This window comes from Cenococcum geophilum (assembly GCF_001692895.1).
Source record: "Cenococcum geophilum 1.58 unplaced genomic scaffold K441scaffold_7, whole genome shotgun sequence".
NCBI lineage: Eukaryota > Fungi > Ascomycota > Dothideomycetes > Gloniales > Gloniaceae > Cenococcum > Cenococcum geophilum.
The window spans coordinates 3,094,900-3,108,579 of NW_027137565.1; positions in this window are offsets into that span (position 1 = coordinate 3,094,900).

Consider the following 13,680-nt stretch of genomic DNA (forward strand, 5'->3'; position numbering starts at 1 on the left):
TATCTCCTCCACTAATACCTTCGCCTTCGCCTTCGCCCTCGCCTCCGCCATCAACACTAGCTTTATAACGATATCCTCCGTATAAGCCCGTATACCGACTAGCCCTACTAATACCTCTCTTCAATAAAACTCGCCGCCGCCTTCTACTATTAAGTCTATAGGGACTACGAAGACCTTATAAAGTGCGCTTTTTACAATAGGCGGGTATACAGCTAGAATGATAAAGAATACTCTATTAAGGAGTTAATGAAGGAGTATAAAGACAATTGCTCGTGGCCAAAACTTAAAGCCGACTTCTATAACTATCTCCTGCCCGTGCCCTAAAGTACTTCAACACTTCGCGTACTACCTACGCCTATGCCTACGCCTACTATACCTTAAATACCTTAGAAGCCGCTTCCAAGCCATATACCTCGGCCATTACTGAAACGTAAACCACCACCTTAATCGCCTTAATCACCTTACCGACTACCTACCTCCTCTCCCCCGCTATCCCCTCTATAACCACATATATACACCTTAGTACTAGCGTTGTCGCCCCTATAACCGGTTTAACCTCGACCTCGACCTTGCCGGAAGTCACTAGGTCTAGTACTTATAGTTTAAAACCTTATAGCACGATTTTATAGTAAACCGTCTCTATTCTAATAACTATAACTATAACTATAACTACTACTACTACTACTACTAGCAGCCCAGTTAGTTGTATAATTCCTATTATATATTCTACTAGCGTTTATAAATAGGATAGGAGTAGCTATTAAAGGGTAGCTAATAGTAAAAGATATATATTAATAAATAAAAGGATAGGAATAGGCGTTAAAATCTCGCTTTCCTACTACTACCTAATAGTTATAGTAATCTAGTATTTTATTAGGGAGCTATAAACCCCTAGTTTAGATATTTATAAACTATTAAAATATAGCTACTAGTATATATTAAGCTGCTTAGGAAGGATTTATATATATAAAACTATAGCGCTATAGCCTAGAGGTTATATATATAGTATTATACGTAGTATAATATAACGGATATAGGGGTAAAATTAAAATAAAAAAATACTAATTACCTTAGCAAGCTTTAACTGGAGAGTTAAATTAGCGGATATAGGTATATCCGTAAGTAGATATTACTAACCTTTTAGTTGAAAAGTTAATTTTATAATCTAAGGGACTTTAATAAGATCTATTAAATAAAGTAGTTACTATTAGGTAATAGGCCTATACGTTAGGGACCCAACTATTACCTCCCTTATAGTTAACTCTTGTTAAAACAAGACGTTCCGTATAACTTTTTTTAATCGCTATAATAAGGTTATTAATATACTGATTTATTATATGGATATTATATAAGCCATCTATCTAGGGTCCCCTAATAGTGGCTAGTAGTTAACTTTTATAGATTAAGCTTTTTAAGCTATTCTAGTTGCTGTATATTAGATATAATAATATCGCCTTAGTGTTCTTAATATTAGAGCAGTACTTATAGAGCCTTTATATCTTCTATATATGTTACGAAGTAAGTATAAGCGGCGATAATATATAGCAAGGTAGATATTATTAAGCTATATATATAAACTTTATAAGGAGGTCAAGACGTTACGTAAGGAGAGAAGGTAGGAAAACGGGAAGAAAGGGCATATATCGTTAACTTAGTTGCTTAGTTAATACGTATATAGGGCAGAATAGGGTTTAGGTTATAGTCCTAAAAGAACTTAGCAGAATTTAGTAGAACTTAGCAGAATATAGTAGAATGCCGTAGATTGCCGTTAGATTACTATTAGATTGCTATTAAATTGCCATTTTACGGTTAGTCTCTAATTGCTAAGTTAGTAGAAATAGGTAAATGTGTGTAAGGTGTTATAAGGGTATCCCGTAATAGTACCCCCCTTTAAACTTAAGCTTCTGCGAGATAGGGCTATAGTAGTTCTAAGTAGAGTTTATAAAAGTCTTCTATAGCTTATATAAGTCTTATATGTAACGGAACCTTATAGCAAGTACTACGGTAGGTCCTATTAATGGGCTAGGTATATAGGTATTGCAAGAAAGTCAACAACGTAATAACAACTAGTGGAGTGGTTGCCTAATAGATTAACTCTAATTGTATTCTAAGAATCACTACAAGGAAGGAACTATCTAGGTAGGGACCAAGGGTCCTTAAATACACAATCGTACTCCTATAAAATCCTTCTTATACGTAATGTACGTGTTATATATAAGGTACGTAAGTTCCTCTCGTTCCTCTTGTTTAATACGTAGCACATTATATAACTTACTTACCACTCTTCATTACATAGTTCCACGGGTCCCATTCTAGACCGTGCTTGTATTAACCAACTAGCTTCTTCCGACTCTTCTCCAAGTAGTTATAACATTGTACTTAAAGCGTCCGTAACATTATAGAGTTAACGGATTTCTATAAGGACTTAGTAAAGCCTCTCTATTTCGTAAGATATATATATTAGCGTTTCCGTTTATTATACTTAATATTATTAATTCTTTTAATAAAGTACTTATTCTTACTATCTACTTTAACTAGTAGGGGAGAGTCCTATATTTATTTAGGCAGGGCATCTAATACGGAGATAGTAGGGTAGAGGACTAACGTATGGAATATAGGGTGGATTTTAACCGTATTAGGGAGCTTTAGTTAATAGGCGTAAGAGGAAATAACCTTCTTAACCTTCTAAGGGCCAGCGTTCTTCTAATTAAGTTTTTTAATAGGTTGTTTTATATTTAGATTTCTTATATCTAGCTAAACAAAGTTATTAATTTAGTAGGCTAGTACTAGGGTTTATTTCTTATTTACTGCGGCTTTATAGATAGATTAGGCCTATATTATTTTATTAGTAAAGAACTATTATAGTTCCTCTATCTTCTTTATAAATTTATTTACTTTTATAACTTATAAGGCGTAATAAGCGGGGCGAGGAATATTACTAAAAGGTTTAAAACCTATTTATAGATATTAGCCGTAATTAGCTAGAAATGGGGAGACCTTTATAGTTTCTAAGACGGAATTATTTGTAGTAAACTCGGCGAATATAAGCTAGTTATTTTAGTTATTTTATAAAATATGACATATATATCCAGATATACTATTCTATTATAGCGTTTATACGTTCCGTTTAACCGTCTATTTCCGGGTAATATATAGTAGATAGTAGTACTTTAATATAGAGTTGGGTAGTTAGTTCTTTCTAAAATATAGAAATAAATTAGCTACCTTTATTAGAGGTAATTATTTCGGAAAGTCTGTAAAGTTTCTATATATAATCTAGGAACAGTTAGGCGATAATAGGTGTTAATATATTAGGGTAGGCCATTAAGTATCTTATCTTAGATAATTAGTCTATAACTACTATAATATTTATACAGCCTTTACTTACGGGGAGATTAATAATAAAGTTAATTAAGATATCCTTCTATCTTCGGTCTGGAATAGGTAGTAGCTTTAAAAAGCCGTTATACGTTTTATATAAAGCTTTAGCTTATTAGTAGATATAACAGCAAGATATTATAGTATTAGAAATCTATGGCCAACTTGAAAGATTTCTACTTTTTAACATCTATAATGAGAGACAACTAGACGAAAACTCTAGAACCCAAAGAAGTAGTATAACTACTATCTCTAGGGCCATTCTAGAACTGGAAATAGATCTCCCTTTTGTACTAATAGGAGACTATAACCTACACCATAAACGGTGGAACGCGCTAGCTAGGAACCCAACTAGGGAGGCTAAGGAACTAGTAGACTGGCTAGACAAATATAACTGCCAACTACTAAATTCAGACGAACAGGAAGGGACCTTCTATAGATCTAATATAAGGGAAAAGTCTATTATAGACCTAGCCTTCTACTCAGGAAACTTCCAAGAAAATACTTGGGATAATTGGACTATAATAGAAGAAACAGGATCTGATCACAAGACTATAGCATTCTCTTTATTTACTAGAGAGACGCAAAGATACCTAAACCCTCTTCAAGAAACTCCTTTCTCTATAAAAAAGGCAAACTGGGAGCTTTTCTCTACCTCTTTAAAAGAGCAAGTTCTAGAGCTAGAACTAGAAGCGAAACTTTTAGTACTAGAAGAACTAGTAGGAGAAAACCCCTATATAGAGATAGGAGAAAAAGGTCCCCTAGCCTCTCTAGAAGATTCCTATAGACCTAGGGATAGAAGCTTAAGTACACTAGTAGATAATCTAGTAATAGATCTTACTAGAGGTATAAAGCTAGTAGCAGAGAAAGCTATCCCTAGATCTAGAACCTGCTAATTCTCTAAACCATGGTGGAATAAAGAGCTTCTAAAGAAAAGACAAAAAATGGCAAAAACTAGGAAGACTTCAAGAGAACAACCTACTAGAAGTTCTAGACTAGAAGCCTATAAAGAAGCCAAAAATCAATACTTCCACGCAATAAGAGAAGCCAAGACTAGCTGCTGGAATATCGCTTCCTAGAAAAGCACAAGGAAAGGAAGTCTTTACTGCCCTCAAAATACACAAAGGAGAGAACATTGCGAATAATCCCTAGTCTACCAGTATTAGCAAAGACGGGAATACTAGACTAGTAGAAAGCTTCGAGGACCAGTGTAAAGCTTTTACAACTACTCTGATTCCCTAAACCCCCCCTTCTACTAGCCTATAGAGTGGAAGGACTATACATGACAATAAATGGGAATGCCAGAACTAGAGAAAATAGAAGTAAACAAGCAATTTTCTCTAGCTCTAATAAAAAGGCTCCAGGACAGATGGGATATCTTTTGCAATTCTATAAAAGGCCTACCCTACTATAGAGATCTTCTGTATAAATCTATAGGATTTTGTTTTATCCTAGGCTATCAGCCAAAGGTCTGGAGAGAAGCTCGAGGGAATTATTCTCCCTAAAGCAAAATAAGGAGGACTATTCCTTACAAAAGTCCTATAAGACTCTATCTCCTTACTAAACTGCCTTAGGAAGAGTACTTTAGAAAAGATCTTTGCTACTAGATTAGGATATCTAGCTAGTACTACTAGCTTACTTCAAGAGTTCTCAACTAGGAGGAAGAAGACAGCGGTCTGCAATAGACGCAGTTTATTACTTTCAATAAGATATCAATCTAAAAATAAGTAGAAAAAAGCTAGACATTAAGGATAGCCATCTCTACGTTATTCCTAGACGTAAGAGGGCTTTGACCATGTCTCTAAAACCAGCTTTTATCTATCTGTAAGCGAATAGACTGACCTATAGAGCGTTTCACAAAAGGGTACTAGCTATCCCTTAGCAAAATAGAAAGCTACAGCTCTTCCTTTAATGGCAAATCAAGAAAACAGTAGCAACTAGAAACAGGGATACCACAGGGATCGCCTCATATCCCCTATTTTATTTCTATACCTAAGTACGCAATATCTGCAGCATACAAACAGAAAGGAGCCTACACTCTCTTATGCATATGACGAATTCTTGCATATATACAGTTACTCAAATTCAGCCAAGTCTAATCGTAAAAACCTAGAGAGAATAGCGTGCTAGAGCTAATGTCTAGATCAAGGAAGCTGCTATTAGTTCGACGTTAGCAAACAGAGCTTTAACACTATTCCATAGTTAAAAGACGCACTCACTATGAAGAAGGGTTAAACGTCATAACGAGAAATAAAAATATCCCTAAACACCTAGCTTAGGTGGTTAGGGGTATTTTTAAACTCTAAGCTTACTTTTAAACACATATAGAAATACAAATCTCTAAAGCAAAAACAGCCTTCTATTTAATATAGAAGACTAGGTAAATACACCTAAAGCAAGGTCTATCTCAATACCCTAAGCCCTACGACATTCAGCTCCTATATAGGCGCTTGCGTTACCACTATAAGAAGACTACGGGTAACAATGCTGGTGGAAAAACCAAATCTAGAGACTACCCTACTAGATAGGTACCAATCTCTATAAAACGAGGCCTAAAACTAGTTCTAGGAGCGTTTAAAGGATCTCTTAGCCAAGGCTGGTAGAGATCCGAAGCCCTCTATTCCTCCTCCTAGAATTAGATTTAAAAAGCTTTGCAATAACTACGCATTAAGAATCCCTAAAATTCAAGGAAAACCACGTAAATTAAGAAGGTCTAATATAGAAAGATCAACAAAGATAGGGACAAATTAAGCAGCTAATTCTAGCTCTAGTTCTAGCCCTAAAAACTCTACTATTAAAGTACCTCTTACAGCTAAAATATACAGCTACTATCTTTAGCCTCGTAGAGTTCAGCAGCTAATTCAAAACTGGAAAATAGAGAGAATCTCTCTAGAATGGGGCAAAAACCCGTGGTCTCCTCCCTATCCTTCTGCATTCTTTTCTATCTTAAGGGGGTAGTAAAGAAGAAGCCGGCATAAGAACATCTAAGACTAGTAGAAAGTTTATAAGAATCCCGTAGAGTGGGACCTAGTAGATATATACCTATACAGATGGCTCTAAATGACAAAAATTAAATGCAGCAGGCTGCTATAGGTAAAATAGGGAGAGAGAATAGGATTAAATATGCAACGAACTGGAATCTAAGAGCCCTATATTGAGAAATTTATAGACGCACAGAGCTCTATGCAGTCTATAGGGCCTATGAACACCTAAAACAACAAAGACTAGAAGAGAAACAAGTCTATATCTTTATAGATAGCCAAGCGGACTATTAAGAGATTACAGCTTAATTCTCTACAGGGAGGGGCAAGAACTAGTCTTTAAAATTACGCAAGCTGTTCCTACTTTAGCTAGTAGGGGATCTCTATTAACTCTACTGGGTTCCCTAGGCTATTTATAGGAAGTATAGGAACGAAATAGCAGATAAGCTAGCAAAAAAGGGCCTTTCTAGAAGAAAACTACAATCTTCTTATACCCCTCCTTAGCCCTATATAGGGAGAGCGGCCAAGAGAAGAGATACTAGAACAGTGGAAAAATAACTGGCAGCAGAATAGGAATAAAGGAAAACACTATACTAGGATCTGTAAAAGGAAGCCATTCCTTTTCTCTTAAAGCCCCTAAGGATAAATATCCTAAAAGGCTACAATCGGCTTTCTTCCAGCTAAAGCTAGGAAAAAGGCTATTTTAAATCCTTTACTAAAGTAATAGGAGAGGATAAAGAAGGTAGATGCTTTAGGGAATGTAGAGCACTACAAACCCTAGACATCTACTACTAGACTGCAACCTATATAGGGAAGAAAGAAGAGAAATGCGAAAGAAACTAGGCTCTTCTCTCTCTCTAAAGAAGCTATTTTGTACACAAAAAGGAAGAGAGGCGCTTTTCCTATTTCTAAGTAGGACAGGGATAGCTACTAGAAAGTGGCTAATAACAGCAGGATCTATAGGAGGTAACTCCTACTAGGCTCCTAGAAAAGAGATATTAGTAAGCAAAAGGACAGAAATAAATTACAAAAGGACAGGGAAAGGCGTTAGGATTTCTTATTTCTTATAGTTTTCTACCGTTTTCTCATTCCCTAGTAGTTGCTTGTAACTTAGTATTTTACTAAGGAACTATAAACCCCTAGTTTNNGGGCTTATAAACTACTAGNANATAGTTACTAGTANATNTTAAGCTGCCCTAAGGGATTCATGTATATAGGACTATAGCGCCATAGCCTAGAGGCTGCATGCGCAGTATTGTACGTAGTATAATACAATGGATATAAAAATAAAAATAAAAAGATATAATAGCTAGAGATATACCTTTATATTATATTATATATATTCGGCTAGTAGTACTCTTATTAGAGTAGCTTTAGGGTTTTCCCTTAGCCTAGGTAGCCGGCTACTAGTAGATTATATACGTGTTTAAGGAGCTTAAGCTTAAGCTTATTATAGTTAGGTATAACTAAGCGGTTCTAGTAGTATAAGTAGTTTCTATAAGCTTTGCATTTACTTAAAGAAATCTTTTTAAAGCGTCTAATACTATTTTATATTAGCTTAAGCATCTCTTAGATAAACTCGTTATTTAAGTATTTATTAATTATAATCTATTTAATTAATTAATTAGTTATTTTTAAGGATGTATACAGTAAGGTTTTTAGTAGAAGGGTTAAATAGTTTAGGACAAAGTAGGGTCTAATTTTGGTAAAAGCGCGCTTCTTTTAATGCTGGCGCGTCTTATAAGCGTTAGGTTAGGGTATTAGGCTTCTAACCTTAGACGCCTAAGTGGTATATAATTAAGAATCTAAAGCGTAATAAATATTCTAACTAGCGGGCCTAATAATAACTTAGCTGTTTTGTAGTTATAAAGTACTATAGGTTCTTATAGTCGCCAAGGACCTTAATTAGAAATCCAGTGCCTTCTAGTTTAGGTTGCCATTACTTAAAGTATCTAATAATAGCTAGCAATTCTTTATTATAGATCTTATAATTATATTNAGCAGGGCTTAGTTGCTTTAAGAAGTATGCTATAGGGTATAATACTCCTTCTTTATTATATTAAGACAGAATGCCTCTAGTAACGTAATTAGATAAGTCGGCTTTTATAATACTTATTTATTTTAGGTTAAAATATTAGAGTATAGGTATAGTAGTAAATATAACCTTTAGATAAGTAAAGGCCTTCTTATATTCCTTATTAAAGATAAAAGCTTTATCCTTTTAGGTTAGAGTAATAAGAAGTAAAACTAAGGCGGAGAAGTTATTAATAAACTATTAGTAGAAATTAGTAAATCCTATAAAGGCTCTTATATCCTTAACGTTCTTAGGTTCTTACTAGTTTATAATTACTTTAACTTTTTAAGGTCTATTTATATGCCATTTATAAAAATAAGGAGTCTAAGGTATAGGACTTCTATTTTATAGAATATATATTTATCTATATCTAATTATAAACCAGTTCTATATAGGGCTTATAGAATAAAGTTAACGTATTTCCAATATTTGGTTAGGTTATTACTATATATTAAGATATTGTTAATATAAGTAGTATAGAAGATATCTAGGTAGGGATGTAGGGTATTATTTATATAATATTAAAATAAGCTTGGAGTATTTGTGAGGCTAAATAGCGTTACTAAGTATTTAAATAATCTATACCGAGTACGAAATGTATTAATCTATTTATCTCCTTTTATTATACGGAGGCGGTTAAATGCAGAGATAATATTAAGCTTTGTATAGTAGCGAGCCTTACTTAGTTAGTTTAGTATCTCCTATATTAATAGGATTGGATATTAGTTCTTAATAGTAACGGTATTAAGAGCTTAGTAGTCTATATAGAAGCGTAAACCACCGCTAGGTTTCTTAATAAAGATTACTAGTATAGCTATAGGCGATAAGCTTGCTCTAATAAATCCTTTATTTAGGTTCTTATCTAAATACTTTTATAGCACTTAGAGTTTATTTTAGAACATCCTATATAGGGGTTTAAATCTAGGCTGCTTTCCTTCTTTAAGTACAATCTTATAGTTGTATAATTAGTATTCTAGTAGCTTATCGGCTTCCTTCCGTAAGAATACCTTTAGGCGGTTATAGTACTTTACTAGTACCTTTATAGCAGGGTTAGTATACTTTTTTAGTGCTAAGGCCTTCTTAATATTAGCTATAGTAACAGCGAAGATGGTATATTTAGGTTTCTTAGTAAGTTGCGCTAGTAGGATAGCTCTAATTATATAGATATTTAGGGTATTAAACTTGCTTAGATTATCTATAGTTTCTTATTTAAGTTTAGGTTTAGTATTAGGTATAGAGTTAGTATTAGATTTAGGTTTGGGTTCTTCAAAAATCCTTTTTATAGTAGAATACTAGTCCTTTTAGTATTTTTGTATATTAAGCTTAAGCTTCTACTTAGCTTAGGGCGGTGCGGTACTTAGTAATAACTTATAGAATTTAGTAAAGTTTTTAGATCCTTAGTGGGTATCAGTAAAATTCCCATATTAGTAGAATTTAGTAGAATTCTTATGCTAGTGGAATCTGGTGGATTCCTTAGGCATAAAGTAGATATTAGTGGAAATCTTACGTTAGTAGAATTTAGTAAAATTCCTAGGTTAGTGGAATTTAGTAAATTCCTTAGGTATAAGGTAGACAGTTATAGAAATTTTAGACTAGTAGATCTTAGTAGATTTTTTAGATTTTAGATTTAGGTTTAAGTAATAAGTTATAAGGCACTTCTACTTATAACGGGAGGCGGTAAATAGAAGCTTAAGGTTGTTCTAATTAATAGTTACCTTATATAGCTTTATCTAGGGTTATTTAAGGATTACTAAGTAATCTAGGGTAGTAACGAAAAGTTTAATTAGTTCTTTATAGTTTAGGTATTAAAGTCTTAGGTATACTATATAGGTAATTTAGCTTAAAACTATACGTTTGCCATTAAATCCAAATATGTTAATATGCCGGTTAAGGGGGGTTAAGGTAAAACTATTATCTTACGTAAAGGTCTTGTTAATAAATCCTATATTACTAGCTCCTATATTAATTAGGACTTAAATATTAGCCTATTAATTATTCTACTATAGATAATAGTTAATAGTTATGCTACGCTTCTAAGAGTTAGGGTTTGTAATATCTAAAGCATTTAATAAGATCCTAAGGCAGAACCGTTCTAGAAAGCAACTTAACTCTAAAATATACCTTTTAGTAGTAAGTGGGAAGGGGTTTCTATAGAATATTAGTTATAGCTTTATCCTTATAAGTAGTGCTTACTAGACACGGGGCTAGAACTAGGTAAAAATTAGGGATAGTAACAGGAAGATTAATACGGTAAATGGTTACTAGTATTAGCCGTTTATAAATAGTGTTTAGGTATAAGGATAGAGTAGTAGTTAGAGAAGTAGGAGTTACTTTTATATTTAAAGGACCCTAGTAGGGCGTATTCTAGGGTCCTAGTGTTAATATCTATAGCATTAGGGTGCTTAAGCTAAGATAACTTAGTAGACGTTCGCGGGGCTATTATATTATATTAAGGAGCGTATTTCGGTGTTAGGCGTAGTATATTATTATACCGTTTATTAATAACGTTTGCGTAGGCATTAAGGGCTCCTAGTAGGTCTACGCCTATTAGGGAGGTTTTTAGTTTAGGGCTTAAAGATTTAATAAGGCTGTTAACTAGTATAGAGTCGTTCTAGCCAGTTGTCTTTACGTAATAATTAAATTCGGAGAAGTATACTGGGAAACTCTTTATTCCTTAAGCTATATAGTTTATCTTTCTCTAAGTAGTAGCTTAGCGGTTTAAATCCCTATATATAGCTTTAAGAAGTATAACTAGGCTTTATACTAAGTTTAGTTAAAGGGGTTTAATAAGGTTAGCTACCTTTCCTCCTAGTTAGCTTAGGGTGTAGTAGAGTTAGTTAGCTTTAGTTAGGTAACGGTTAGCGTTACTAGTTAGCTTATTCTTAAGCTAGCTTAATAATTAGAGCTCTTGCCGTTTACTAGTAAATACTAGGGGGTTAGGTAATTATTCGATCGTTATAGTGCAATAGCTGGTTTAGGGTAAATAGCTATTATATGTTTAGGGCTTATGTTCTATATATTTATCTCTAGGGATAGTATTTGGTCTTAAGGCCTTAATATAGATATCTTAAGCGTACGGATTTCTTCTTAGAGGTCCTTAATTAGTTACTAGTGTGGTGGTGTAGATTGGACGTCGCCTACTATCTTAGCATTTTCCTATATTTATAAAGCCTTCGGCTTCCTTCCTTCTTCCCTCTATTATATATATTACGACTCTACTAGTTACCAGAAATACACTCTTTTCTTTCTTACTAACTATTCTACTAACTAATTACAACTAACCGACTAACTGACCGACTGACTGACTGACTAACAGCACTATGACTTTCTCATCTTAGAGAGGTCGTACCCTCCTACACTAGTATTATGCTTCTTATTCGGCTTATTATTAATTTAAAGTGACTTAGTTTTATATAAGAGCGTTTATAAAAGACTTCTATATCTCTACTAGTTATTTTTAAAGTATAGATATAATGCCGGCGGCTATTATAGGGGTTTTAGAGTTGCTTTATATTTTAGTGGTGGTATATAAAGTTAACGTAATATAGTATTGCAGAGTAAGTATAAGCGGCGATAATATATAGCAAAGTAGATATTATTAAGCTATATATATATAAACTATATAAGGAGGTTAAGACGTTGCGTAAGGAGAGAAGGTAGGAAAATGGGAAAAAAGGGCATATATTATTAACTTAGTTGCTTAGTTAATATGTACATAGGGTAGAATAGGGTTTAGGTTATAATCCTAGCAGAACTTAGTAGAATTTAGTAGAACTTAGCAGAATATAGCAGAATGCCGTAGATTACCGTTAGATTGCTATTAGATTGCTATTAGATTACTATTTCGCGGTTAATTTCTAATTGCTAAGTCGGTAAAAACAGGTAGATGTGTACAAGATGTTATGGGGGTATCCTATAACAATATACTCCTAATCGTCGTTACTAAATACCTCTACACTAGTATAATAATTAATTACTGCTTAGGGCTTATCTTCCCCCTTTATTTAATGCTATTCTCCTTAGGTAGATTAAGAAATTTCTATAGGCTTCCTATATTAAGAATCTAACTATAATAGTGCTAGGGTATACTACTTGCTATATTCTACGGACCCTAACTTCTACTAACTAATTAGGATTTTCTATACCTGGTATAGAAAATTGCTATAGTTACGTAACTAGAAGACTGTATAAAAGAACCCTACTTTAACCAGCGCCACTCTTCTTCTTCTTTCCTTTTTCTAGCTCTAGATCCTCGTTTATAGACAATCTAATTATACAGGCTTACGCGTCTCTCTTAATATATCCGTGCCTTAATTAACTAAGTCGCTAATAAGGAGGATATTGTGTTAAGGTATTGGTAATAGTTACTATAACTTTCTAAGACTATTAACTAGTTTATTTAGTATTAAAGCTTCTTCTTAAACTATATAATATTCGCTTTTTAACGCGGGCGAGGATATTAGTAATTATACTAGTCTTATAGAGCTTTACGGTAAACGTTAGTAATACCCTTACGGCCTATCTTAAGAGTATACCGCAGTGTTAGTCAATTTAACATAATAAAAAATGGTGGTTTAGCAGCAATATATTAAATATTAGTAGGTAGGGTAATTTATAATGGACAAGTAAAATTTAATTAAGAATATTGCTAAATCGGGTATTGGTATAACGAGAGTTAACTATATTGTTGTAAGAGGTTAGTTTAATTAGAACGTATAATTATCTAATTAATAGTATTAAATAAGAGTTATAGGTAAGCCGAAGGTAAGTAAAAGGTAAGTAGAAGGTAGAATAAGCTTTACGTATTTAAAGGACAATTGCATTCTAACCTCTTCTATTTAGAGACTAATTGCTAATTCTTCTCTAAATGAGAACTAGCTCCCTTTATAATCCTTTTAAAACACTAATAAAATATAAAAGTATATATATTGGGTCCCGCAAGAGTCGCGATAGATTCGCGATTAGTCTCTATTATTTTAGCTATATAGCGACGTAGTGCGGGACACGTTACATAAAACCTATTACCCCTTATTTACCTAACTATATCTTCTTTAGGATATTAGTAGGACATTAGTAAAACTTTTATTTATTTAACTACTATTTTATCTAATATACTGTCACGGAGCGCGGTCAGGAGGCTCTGGGAACGTCGTAGCATTGGCTATGTACACGACAGGATATTGCACGAAGGTGCAAAGAGGTGCGAAGGCACCGTGGCTCTATATACTGTGGGTGCCAAGGCTCGCT